This window comes from Rutidosis leptorrhynchoides, chromosome 11 (assembly GCF_046630445.1).
Source record: "Rutidosis leptorrhynchoides isolate AG116_Rl617_1_P2 chromosome 11, CSIRO_AGI_Rlap_v1, whole genome shotgun sequence".
NCBI classification, from domain to species: Eukaryota; Viridiplantae; Streptophyta; class Magnoliopsida; order Asterales; family Asteraceae; genus Rutidosis; species Rutidosis leptorrhynchoides.
The window spans coordinates 294190352-294203036 of record NC_092343.1 but is presented as its reverse complement, the minus strand read 5'-3'; the positions used below and the strand labels follow the sequence as shown (position 1 = coordinate 294203036).

The window sequence follows — 12685 nt, the reverse complement described above, 5'->3', positions numbered from 1 at the left end:
TCATTTGTTAATTGTTTGTTCGTGTCTGACATTTTAACTGATTAAGTATGAAATTAGTGATAAATTAAATGATTCTGTTTCAAAAGAGTATCGGCCGATGGACGATGACAATCGGTCGGAGGTCAAAGACAATCGGTCGGAGGTCGTGGACGAACGGTCGATGGTGAAAACTTAGTGACAAATTCTTAGGGTAAAGACCTTCGGTCGATGGACACTTCTGTCGGTCGATGGTCAAGAACGATCAGTCGATGGTCAAAAGACGAACGGCCGATGGTAAAGACAAACGGTTCTTAGTTATGACAAATTGTCCTCCGGTTCACTGCTAGACGATCGGTCGATGGTGTCTGACTTACGGTCGAGGGTTGAGACGAACGTTCGATGGTCTAAGACGATCGACCGAGGGTAGTTCTTACGAATCTGAGCAGAAAAAGCTAGGCTTTTTGACAAAAACTTCAATTTTGATCGATTCTGGCGTTCTAGACTTAAACAAAACTGATAGAAACTTCAGAAAAACACCCTTGAACAATAAAAGACTCGAAAACACAAGAATTAAACGTAAAAATCACAACTTTAGATTGAAAACCCGTTTTGACCAAAACCCTAAAACACAAAACTATAAATTCGACTCAAAAACGTTTGGATCAGCAACTCTACGCTCTGATACCACTTTGTAGTCATACTTAGGACCTTAGATCAAACGTATAAACCTAGATTAACGGCGGAAACGATAACTAGGGTGAGTCGAATACTTGATTAACTATCGAGATCAATCTAACCAACAAATAGTTGATATAATCGATGCCTAGAGCCTTGTATTCGGTTGGGGATTGGTTTGGGACAATAAACACATAGTAATACGACGGCAATAGGGTTTGTGGTGTGTAAACTAACAATAAACCACAAAACCCGTATATATATATATATATATAATTCCAGTGACCATCGGCGGTGGTCAGGGACCTACGACCGATGGTGAGAGTCCCTCGACCGATGGTCCCTACCATCGGTCGATGGTCTGAGCAGCCAACCAATTGCTCTTAACCATTTCACGACATTATACTAAGCAATTCAAATACAAAGTATTAATGACGATGTCCATACATGACTGAAATACAACGTACGATACGAATAGAACTTATTACATAATAGAACTTGGGATTATGAACTAACACTAATGTTCATCCCAAATTTGATGCTTAACTTATATTTAAAAACAATGTATTAGCCAATCCGCTTTGTTGTTATTTACGAGTAAACTTTCATAAATTTTCACAAAAGACACACTAAGTTATGTGTTTAATATCCATTGAATGTTTAACCCTCTTTAAATTTATCAAAAATACCAACCCTTTCGTATGAACTTACGAAGTTACTCTCTTACGATGATTGTTATGCTCTAACAATCTTGAGTCCGCTTTTCCTTTAGATAACTAAGAACTTACATAGTTTATATCAAAACCACCTTAAATTTGGAGTTATGTATTAGTACTACATAATCTTTGGTACAGCAGAATAACATGATACCGTACCGAATGATATAAAAAACAAGATATCATACTTAAGAAGATGCTAGTTACATATTTCTAGCACACCAAAGTACATTTGCATTTATGAAACATGCTAAACATACAACATATATTACTTGTATAAATCATTTATTTGATCTTTATATAATTCCATAACTTGGTTTCTTCTGATCTTCATGGTTGCAGTCATCAAACCACTTTCAATCTGAAAGGGTTAACATAGGTTGAAAGAAATTTGTTTTATTAGTTGAGATTTAAAGCAATTGGTAAAAGTCACTTCTAGGACTATATAAGCAAAATATGATGTAACAGTTTTGACACATTTTATTTATGAATCGATAAGATTGGGACTTAAAAAGACCTAAGAAATTTTTTTGTATGGGATGAAGTGGGTTGACCCGAAACACATTGTCCAAGATTTACAGATTATCTAGTAATAAATATTAAATAGTTACTGTGTCCAATATGATAAAAGGTTATGCTATAAACAAACTTTGTTAGTAAACCAAGCAGGTTTTTAGCATAAAGATTACACTTTGAGATATTGATTTAAATTTTTCTTTATTTACAAATTTGACCGGCTAAAGATTTGACACACCCAAGTCAACCCACTTATAAGTAAACGGGTCACATTTGCTACCCAAACTAAAGATCAGCTTAGATGTGCCTGGTTACATGAAAAATTAAGGGAACAAAGGGACTTTAATCAGAAACAAAAGAGAAGGGTTTATGTTGATTACCGTAAAAGGCTCTTCAATTACAAGAATAGGTCCAATCTGGAACGAGCATTCAGAAGTCCTGTATGTATATAGAGAAATTGAATCTATGCTTATACACTAGCAGCAAGAACTATCACTAATATTTCGGCCATGTTAGACCAAACCATTTTTTCAAAAATCCTATTTAGACTAATTAACCCAGCGTGAGATATGGGCGTGAGATTATGTGGCATCTCATGTGGCAGCCTGGCACAGGTGGCTGCCTGACGCCCCCTAATGAGGCGTCACCACATCACCCAAATCTTTTCACCAGGGGCGGATGTATTATAGAGTGAGTGGTGGCACGGGACACCACTGAAATACGCGATGTAGTGGAAAAATTTTCGGGGTTTTAACTAGTCACACCACTGGATAGTGTAAATTTTTTTGAGTGACACCACTGGATAATGTAAATTTTTTTGAGTGACACCATTGAAATAAGCCATCTAATAGAAAATATTTTGAGGTTTAACCGGTGACACCAGTGACTAATATTCCTAGATCCGCCACTGCTTTTCACTCACTTAAATATAACACTCACCACTAGTTAACTTTATTGCTATGTCACAGTCACAAACCCACTTTTTCACCGAATTGACTACATCTCAGCGTCAGGGTTAAAAACAGTCATATAAGTTGTACGAAGGAATATCTAATCGTAGGCTCCTACTAACCTATGAACAGAAATAGATAGGACCTAGTTACCTTTACGTAGACAATAAGTATAGACACAAAAAAAGTAAAAAAGATAAATGGACTTTTAACGGCATCCCTTAGGTTGTCGTTAAGATGCATAAACTACTTGTAAATAGAAGCTAAGTGTTGACTTTAAAGGGGCAGTTATAATTGAAATTGTACAAATAATTGATGCATTTTAACGACAGGTTGTTGTTAGAAGAATCCAAGATAAAAATTAGTAGTCTAATATACCACTTTAACGAGAGTATTTATAATATTTTGAGATGAAGTTTTCTTTACCATCTCCGTAGCTCTTCATGTATCAAGCCAACAATTTTCTCCTTGTTAAGTTCAGCAGCACCAAAAACTGACATAATTTCTTCTTTGTTTGGAACAATGATAGCTCCAAGACGACGTTGATCCTAGTTTTCAGTTATGGTATATAGTTTGCAAATTAATATCACCAAAATCATGCAATATCTATAGGTAGACGTGACAACGTTGACCCATTTTCTAATGAATGTGTCAAATTGGGTAATCAAATAAAAAGTAGCTAAGAATGAAAGTTGTCAAAACTCAGCCAAAGTGTAATGTGAACTTGTGAATGCGTGCTTCTTAAAACATTTTTTTGGTTATAAAAGCTAAAAAATAAAAGTGTAAGAAATGACCCGACCTGACCCCCGACCGTTTTGGCCCATCCTGGATTCACCTGATTAATCCATGTTCCTACTTGTATTTAAGATTGATGAAAAAATCTGATGATGAATTAGGATTTTTTGTAACACCTGGCCAATTACAACTATTTGCTGAATTAAACTACTTCTCATGGCAGCTTCTTCTAGTTGTTCCGGTTCAACGTTTTCCCCTAGTAACCATTAAAAAATGTTATCAAGTCATATATTATACATATTCTAACAGAAAAAAAAAATGTATAGTTACTGTTCATACAATTGTGGCCCAATTTCTGCCCAATTTCATGCTAATTTCGTCACCTTTTTATATATAATCAATTCAAATGGAAAAAATGTACACTTACTGTTCATACAATATTGGCCCAGTTTCGGCCCAATTCAGCCTAATTTCGTCACCTTTTTTTATATAATCATATATGAAGAAATTGTTTTCAAATTTTGATGCTTGTTTACCTGTTGAAAGGACGATAGTGTCCTTGGCCCGTCCTTCAAGAACAATAACACCACCAGCATTACGACTTCGACCTATTGAATATGAAGGTGAAATCCATCTGATATCTCCTGTATATAACCACCCGTCCTTATCTAACGCGTGCTTTGTCGCTATTTGATTCTATTTAGAAATAGATAAACATCATTAGCAATCTAATAAAACTGCATTAGTTTGGTTTTCAGTTTCGTCAGGTTCAATTTTAAAAAATTTGGAGGCAAAACTGAAACAATATTTCACTTCAAAATGGGAACCAGGCCGAAATTATTGATGTACCTTATAATAACCTTTCATGACCTGTGGGCCCTTGATTTTGACTATTCCCTTTGCACCGGGAGGAAGATCTTCACCTGTTTCTTCATTTACAACCTTTATTTCTGTATAGGGAATCGGACACCCAACTGAGCCAAGAACCTTCAAATGTCACATATATGAACTTGATATAAAGCTCTACAATAAGTAAACATTATTGGAGATGATATATTCAACATTCAAGTTACTACATCCACCATCATTTGATGTTACTTTTCAAATATATCTCTCAAAAAACTTTAACAATAAAGTTGTGTAAGGCATCATTTAAAGATAGTATAGGAAATTTAGGTGGATTTTGTTGGGGATTAGTGAGGCCGTAATTTCCCAACAACTGGTATCAGAGCGTCAGGTTTGACGGGGGTCTCGGTTATAGGAGTCGGAGTATACTCTTTGGTTGCCACGGGAGTGGATCGTCCACATTAGAAACGAGTTCTATTGATCGTATAGGGTATCTGGTTAGACAATATTTTTTCTGATTCGTAGTAATAGTTGGATTTGTTAGTGGCAAGTTGTGGGCTTCCGATTTAAAGGGTCCTGGCTTCCTGCTACATCTTTTGGCTATTCGAAACGTGGGCAAAATCAGAGAAAGTGTTGTTCTTAGGATACATATACGATGTCGAAGTTCAGTCCAATGAGGTTTGATGTAGAGAAATTTGATGGTAGGATCAATTTTGGCTTGTGGCAGGTTCAAGTCAAGGATGTGTTGATTCAATCCGGTTTACACAAGGCTTTGAAAGGTAAACCCACCTTTGTTTCTGGCAGTGATTCTAGCAGTAAGTTCGATGAAGAAGAATGGGATGATATGGATTTGAGGGCAGCAAGTGCGATTCGTTTGTGTCTTGCAAAGAACGTGCTTGCAAATGTGCACGGGTTATCAACGGCAAAGGAGCTTTGGGTTAAACTAGAGCAGTTGTACCAGGGCAAGGGCATCTCAAATCGGTTGTGTCTTAAAGAACAATTTCATACTCTGCGTATGGATGGGGGTTCAAAGATTTCAGATCATCTGAGCATTTTGAACGGTATTGTTTCGGAACTGGAGGCTATTGGAGTTAAAACGGATGATGAAGATAAAGCTTTGAGGTTGATATTATCTTTGTCATCGTCCTATGAGCACATGAAACCTATTTTGATGTATGGGAAGGAAACTTTAAAGTTTGAAGACGTTACTAGCAAGCTCCTATCCGAGGAGAAAAGACTGGAAGGTAACGGGGTCTCGTCATCAGGAGATACGATAGTGTTGTGTTCAGATAGGCGGAAGAGAAACTCCGGGAAGAATCTGGTATGCTGGAGGTGCGGGAAGACTGGGCATGTTAGGGTTAATTGTCCAGGTGGAGCTAATTCGGCAAATGGCTCCAAAGGCGCTAATGATGTCTCCGTTATTACGGAGAGTGACGAATTCCTCTGAGGTCACGTCATCCTCATGGTGTGTCCGCGCCACCATGGAAAAGGATGTTCGTTAGCGGTTCCACAATTGCACATGGGCATTGGTTTGGCGTTGATGCAAGGTGTGTGGTGGAAACGGATGTTGTAGCTGATGAAACTTCCAGGGAAAGCCAAACAGGAAGTTGCACCATAACAGTTCAGCTGGGTATACAACATGTGCCGATGTGAAATGCTTGGAATGTGATATTCTAAGTGTTATACTCTTTATGGTGGAGTATGATAATTCTATTTAGAGTTATGATTGTCTGTTATGATAATGATTGTCAGGTCTTGACAATGTTCGATGAAGATGCAAATTTTATTTCTTGGGTTAGAGGTAATGTCAGCGGCATGAAGATGAGGATCTTGAAGTTGTCGTCGAGGAAGCATCTACGTCGGTTTCTTTTGCAAAGTGGAAGCATGGTTATCTTCTTCTATCCAAAAGGTGGAGATTTGTTGGTTTATTTTGGCTAGTAGAAGATATGTTTATCCCACATAGGTGGGAGGAAGAAATGGGAGGGGGGTGACTTGGTTATAAAAGGAGTGTTAAGCCTCACTTCCAAATTGCACCAATCAATACACTTTAAGTATTTGATTATTTCTTTCTTTCTTACTCTTGTTTGAGAGTTGTATTAGTTAAATATTTTGGAGAGTGTAGTTGGCTTAAGAGAGCCGTCTATATCATTGTAACAATTTGTGATATAGTGAATTTCTCTCTTTGGGGGCCGGTGATTTTTCTCCTGTTTTGGAGTTTCCACGTTAAATCTTGTGCTGTGTATTGTTCTTATTTCTTTACTGTTTTTCATTGGACGTTTGTTGGGGATTAGTGAGGCCGTAATTTCCCAACAACAGATTTATCAAAACTAGTGTTGGATATATCACTGGAAAAATGGCAAGTTGGGATTTGAGAAACAAGTCAAAATATGTATAGTACTTGTTTAGAATGGATTGTAACAATTTCATCATGTGTAACTTATTCTTATTTTCCATATTGAAAAACATTGTTTATAACTTTGCTTTTTAGATAAGGGATTAATTATAATCCAATTTCAAAAATAATACTCACTCCGTCCGAGTATAATAATCCACAGATAAAAGAAGGGTACACAGTTTAATAAATGTTATTATCACAATACTTTTATTCATGCTACAGTTTTAGCCAATGCTTTTTACATATTTTTTTATTTTAAATGCATAAAGTAAAGGTACAAAAGAACTTTACTTCATTATTCTTAATTATTTATGAAAGTTGACTATTAATTTAGGGCGTCCCAAAAAAGAAATCCTTATTGAATCGAGACAGAGAGAGTAATGTTCAAATAGTTTTATGCATTATGAATACAGTTTGTGACTTTAGACCCATTTCACCGGTTTTAATTTTATCAAATTTTCTTTATATTAGAAAATATGACCAACTATAATGGTGAAAAGTCAGATCGAGATTGGTATGTTACGTTACAATCTAATCCTCGACCAGCTACTGTTGGAGAAGACTCTGTTAGTCCATATCCAGCTAGAATTTTGATGTCAATTGCCTGTAAATATAAAACTTTAGCGTCTTATTTACTTTTTTCTTTTGGTGAAAACATTATAAATTATATAAATATAATCAACTATGTATTAAATATAATACAGTTACTCCAAACCTCAAAGAATCTGTCAACATGCAAAGGCAAGCTACCACCTCCACACATTCCGGCCTGTGTATGTTTGGTTGCTTAATATAATCTTTATTTTACCCAAAATAATAAAAAAAAAAATAAAAAAAAAAAAAAAAATACATATACACAATCCACATAACAAATATTTGTTTTAGATGTGGCGAAATGTAAGAGGTGAGAGGGTTGGATAACGGGTCAAGCGGCGGAATCGGACGGGTCGAATTGGCTCATATCAGTTTTTGTGCATATTTTGTACAGTTTTTACATATATACTTAAAAACACAATCATTTTAATAGTAATGTAAGTAACAAAAGAAAATGATTTAGGAGGTTTTATCCATTAACAAAAGATCAATACACTTTGGTGTATTTATGGAGCCTAAACCCAGCCAGGGTTAGGGCCGTTAGACCCCGAAAAGAGGAAAAATAAATTTTTTGTGACTTTTCGTTTATAGTCATTTTTAATTTGACCTGGTTGACCCGCTATAAATAAAATATAACCTTGCTTACCCATTCATAAGTATATGGGTCGAAAGTATAGGATGTTTATAAATCATACCCTAGAGATCCCAATTGACGAGGGAATTTTACTATACACAACTTTTTGCGCCAATAAATGCAATGGAAGCAACATTGCAGCAACAACCCGTGCGTATAACCATTCCAACATCGCAACAACGTAAGACGGTTGCTTCTGGTTTTTTGGTAAAATATTACCCTACAAGGAAACAACAACAATAATATCAAATTATCAAATTCAAATTTTATCATCATACCAAAAATAGAAGTTGAAATTAAGAAGAGCGATAAAGGTTGAACCTCGTATATGTTTTTGAAATGCATGTATGCCATACTGATCTTTAAGAATGAAAGTGAAATCAGTTTACGAATAGCATAACATGATACACACTACTCACATATACTAATTATGGTGGAATAGTTATTGTTCACAAGGGTAAACTGGTAATTTTCTATTTTCCAGTTTTTCCTTTTTTCCCATTGTTGATGTCATCATGATATCATCCCAACGAATTGGGCCATTCAATTATTGGCACCATAAAGTCCACAAACAAATGAGGCCAAAAGGTAAAACGTTTAAACATGGAAATGTACCTGTATAAATTTTGGTATACAAGAGGCACCGAAAGGATATAATGCGGCTGATAGTGCCTCAAATCATCCTACAACAAATTAATTAGTTACTCCGTATTACTTATCAAGGTGAAAAAGTGTGTAATCAGAAAATCTATTATTATATATATACTGAACATACCTTCAAGTGTTTGATCGTTGTGTAGATTTGCTCAACTCCATGAAAAAGAGCATGATACCCGGAAGAACGTTCATACGCATGCCAAGGTGGAAGCATACTTAGATATCTATCCTTAGGCCCAACAGAGAACAACTCCCACAAATTTCTAACCTGAAAAAATATGAACATAAACCCAATCATTACAACATAATATACTAGCATTTAGCTAACCTTTCTCGTATATAATATATGATTGGAAAAAGCTAGAATGATTAAGAATGGGATAGAGACAAAATATTACTAACATACATAAGAGGTAGCTGTTAGCCGATATTGATACTAGCACATTTATTATTGGGCTCAGCCTATTAGTCACCATTGGTTGTTAGGGTTTATCCATAACAGTATCAATATGGGTTGTATTTTTTTAGCATAGATTGAAATGGGTCGGGTTTGGCTGAGTGACATACATCTTATATTTCCTATGTATATAGTCTAATAAACCTCTAAAATGATGATGTCATCATTAAGCTTAATTTTCATAATAATTATGTCATAATTATATATTAATTTACTTTAAAAAATAATACGAAATCTTTTATAAATGGAAATATTAATCTCTCCTAAATTGTAATTTTACCTTTATAAAAAAATTTAAAAGACATTTATTATTATTATTACTATTATTATTATTAAATATATAAATATAAATATAAATATAAATATAAATACTCAACTTTGAGCGAACTTTATGTTTGTAAAATCAACGACAAGTTTTTAGTCGGAATCCGTGGTTCCACGGGGCAATAAACTAAATGACTTTAACATTTACATTCACTTAATACGTAAAACATATCATTAAACTGTTTCGTTTAAACAAACCCGTGTTTCCACGGGTCATTTCACTAGTTTAAAAATAACTGATATGTTAGGCGTGTTAGGACGTAGTTTTATTGAGGTAATTTGTATCCATGTAAATTTACCAAAATACCCCATTTGGTAGCTTAATGGACCATTATCCCTAATTAAGCCCATAATTGTAAATAAATTACTTAAAAGACAAAAGGAATCCATTACTCCCATTTTTAGGGTTAGCCTTTGACACATTTAAACCCTATCCCACTCTTTGTATAAACTATGATTGATCAATGAATTTCAATGTTAGATTTAAGTTTTGAGATTTAGAAATGGTATAAGAGCATAACCACAATCCATAGCTTCATTTTGTTACAAAAATTAATCCTTTTTATGCAATTTTGAGTGCAAAACTTTCAATTTTAAGTTTAAATCACAATTCAAATTTCAACGTTTGTTTTGGTCTTAAATTTATCAACGAAGCTGCGTCTGGTCATTGTGAATCTTTTCCAACTTGAATCATGAAAAAAGATCAAGAAACGAGTTCAAAATCAGTGTTTTGTGAGCTAAAATTGTTGAACGCAATTTTGATTCCTTTCCTTAGATTTAGCTATGTTTTGGACTAGTTTTTGATTTATAAACGTTTCTAGAAGTGTTAGGAACCTTGTTATATCATTTATTAAAAGTTTTAGTGAGTTTTGAAGTGTTTTTGAACTTCCACTGTCACCACTTAGTCGTGCACCATCCCTCTCCGATCACCCGAATCTGAACAACCAAGAACTTCTTTCGCAAGACACACTCATACGACACACGACAGACAAACCATCACATGACACACTATACCATCGCACGAAACGCTCATACAAGACTCCATACCATCGCATGACACTCGTGCGACAGACCTTATGTAAGGATTTAATAACAACATCAACAAATATGAAGAATAACACTTTGTAATAATGAAGAACAATATATATGAAGTGTGGGACACTGGATATGATGAATAATTGTAGCAATAGAAATACTTGAATAATTATATTGGTAAAGATAAAGATGAATAACAAAATATATCAGAGGAAATCACAGATTGAAATCACTCTGCCAAACTCAGAGAAGATCCAACTATGGAAACTTCCTGCCCAAGCTGTTTACATCCGATCACCAAAAGACGTACATCCAAACATGAATCTAACCCTAAATGACACACTAATATATAGACTTACAATTGGGCTATTAACTATTGTGTTGGGCTATTCTCTATCAATACCGCCTCAATAACAATAGGCTTGTCCTCAAGCCTGAGATATGACTGTTGCCATGGAATAATCCATTGATGAACTTGCTTATTCTTCCAAATTGTAGCTCCAGTAGAATCGGATTGCCATGCAATAGGCCATAGTTTAACTTGATTCTTATCACATATGATTGTGTGATCGAATGAATCATCATGGGGTGAGTGGATTCCCTGTAATTTGATGAATTGAAGTGTGATGTCTTTGCATTGTTCAGAGATCTTCAAGCGGTTTCCATCTCCCAATTGAATATTCAGATGACTAGTAGAGTTTACTGGTAAACCGAGAGTTTCAAAGAGTTTTCTAGAGATAAAATTGTGAGTAGCACCATTGTCCACAAAAATCACAGCAGGGTAGTTATTAAGTTACCCATGAATTACCAACCAGCTGTTAGCTGGCAAAAGGTACCCGTCTCCTTTGAACCCCGGGCTCACTATTGGATGTCCTTTGCCAAAATGTGAGACGCAGGTTCGATTCTCGGCCTGCACCAATTGTTGGGTATTGGGGGGAGGAGTTTCTACGGCATACTGGCATTCACGGGGTGGGTGGTATGGGTGCTACGGCACACGGAGTTAAGGTTTCTCTAAACCTTTTACCAAAGTTACCCATGAATTTTGAAGTGCCAAGGTTAGAGGATGAATCAGAGAAGACATGGTGGTCTGGTGCGTGACATTCTCCTTCAACTGGAATAACGGTTGATTCTGTGTAGATAAGCGATGAATCGTCAATGCAGGAGATAGTGTTGATGGGGTTTTCGTTAAAGGGCTTAATGGAGTATGGGCTGGTGTGGTGATGGATTTCGATGATGGGCTAGAGTAATTAGACTTAGACTGATCGGTTTTTAGGTTAATAATGTAATTGGGCCTGTTTGAAATACTAGAATAATAATTGGGGTGAGCGTAGGGTTTACTCTTAGAATGCTCGATGCGCACAGCAACAACAGATGTATCACCGGCGATTTGATCAACGACGACTATATTTCTCAAATTAGGTCTACAAGCTTGACCAGTGGCGATGGAGACATGACAAGCAAGATCGATAGCCTTACTACATGATCAAGCATATTTTCACGAGGTCAAGGTGAACCTACGCTTGAGTGCAATAATAGGGTTTAAGGACTATCAATATTCGAACCTCCGACGCATAGTCGTGGATAACCCACATCGGTATCGTTTCGATCCCGACAGGGTGGCCGATTTGAGAGTCCACCAGCAACCTAGCATACGAGGTTGAGTGGCCCAAAGACATGAAGGTTTCATAGTTCAATACATACCTGAAAGTCTTTAACGATCGTAAGAAACTGTGTTCGTACGATAGAGATTTGTATACTCTTATTTACGTATGAGTAAACGAGTAATCGTGTGTGTTGTATTTAGGGTTTATGAGCTATGTATTTATAGTCTCACAAATTAGGGTTTCGGTAGAATCCCTTACCGAATTAAATGCAATCTCGTCCCTAACTAACTCTCGTTATTTAAGGAAGAGAATCCGAATTAAATATATCATATATCCTTCTATAATATACCGGATCCTTGTGCTTGTATTCGAAATTCGCAACAGATGGTATAGGCGCACAATGTGCGGCTATACCCGTGCCACATGCCTTACGTGGCAATTCCTGTGGTTTAATGTTTTTGGATGCGCTATCCGCATAGTCATGCGGATATGCGTATCATTAAGTCCCCCAGTTCGATGTTATATACAAGGAAATATAGTGTATGACGTCGAACTAGAAAGAAAAAAG

General features: G+C 35.9%; 1 pseudogene; it reads right to left on the bottom strand.

Annotated features, from left to right (window-relative positions):
* Window positions 1-1638: 1638 nt before the first annotated feature.
* LOC139875584 (probable acyl-activating enzyme 16, chloroplastic) overlaps window positions 1639-12685 on the bottom strand; it is a 31269-nt pseudogene continuing 20222 nt past the window's right edge.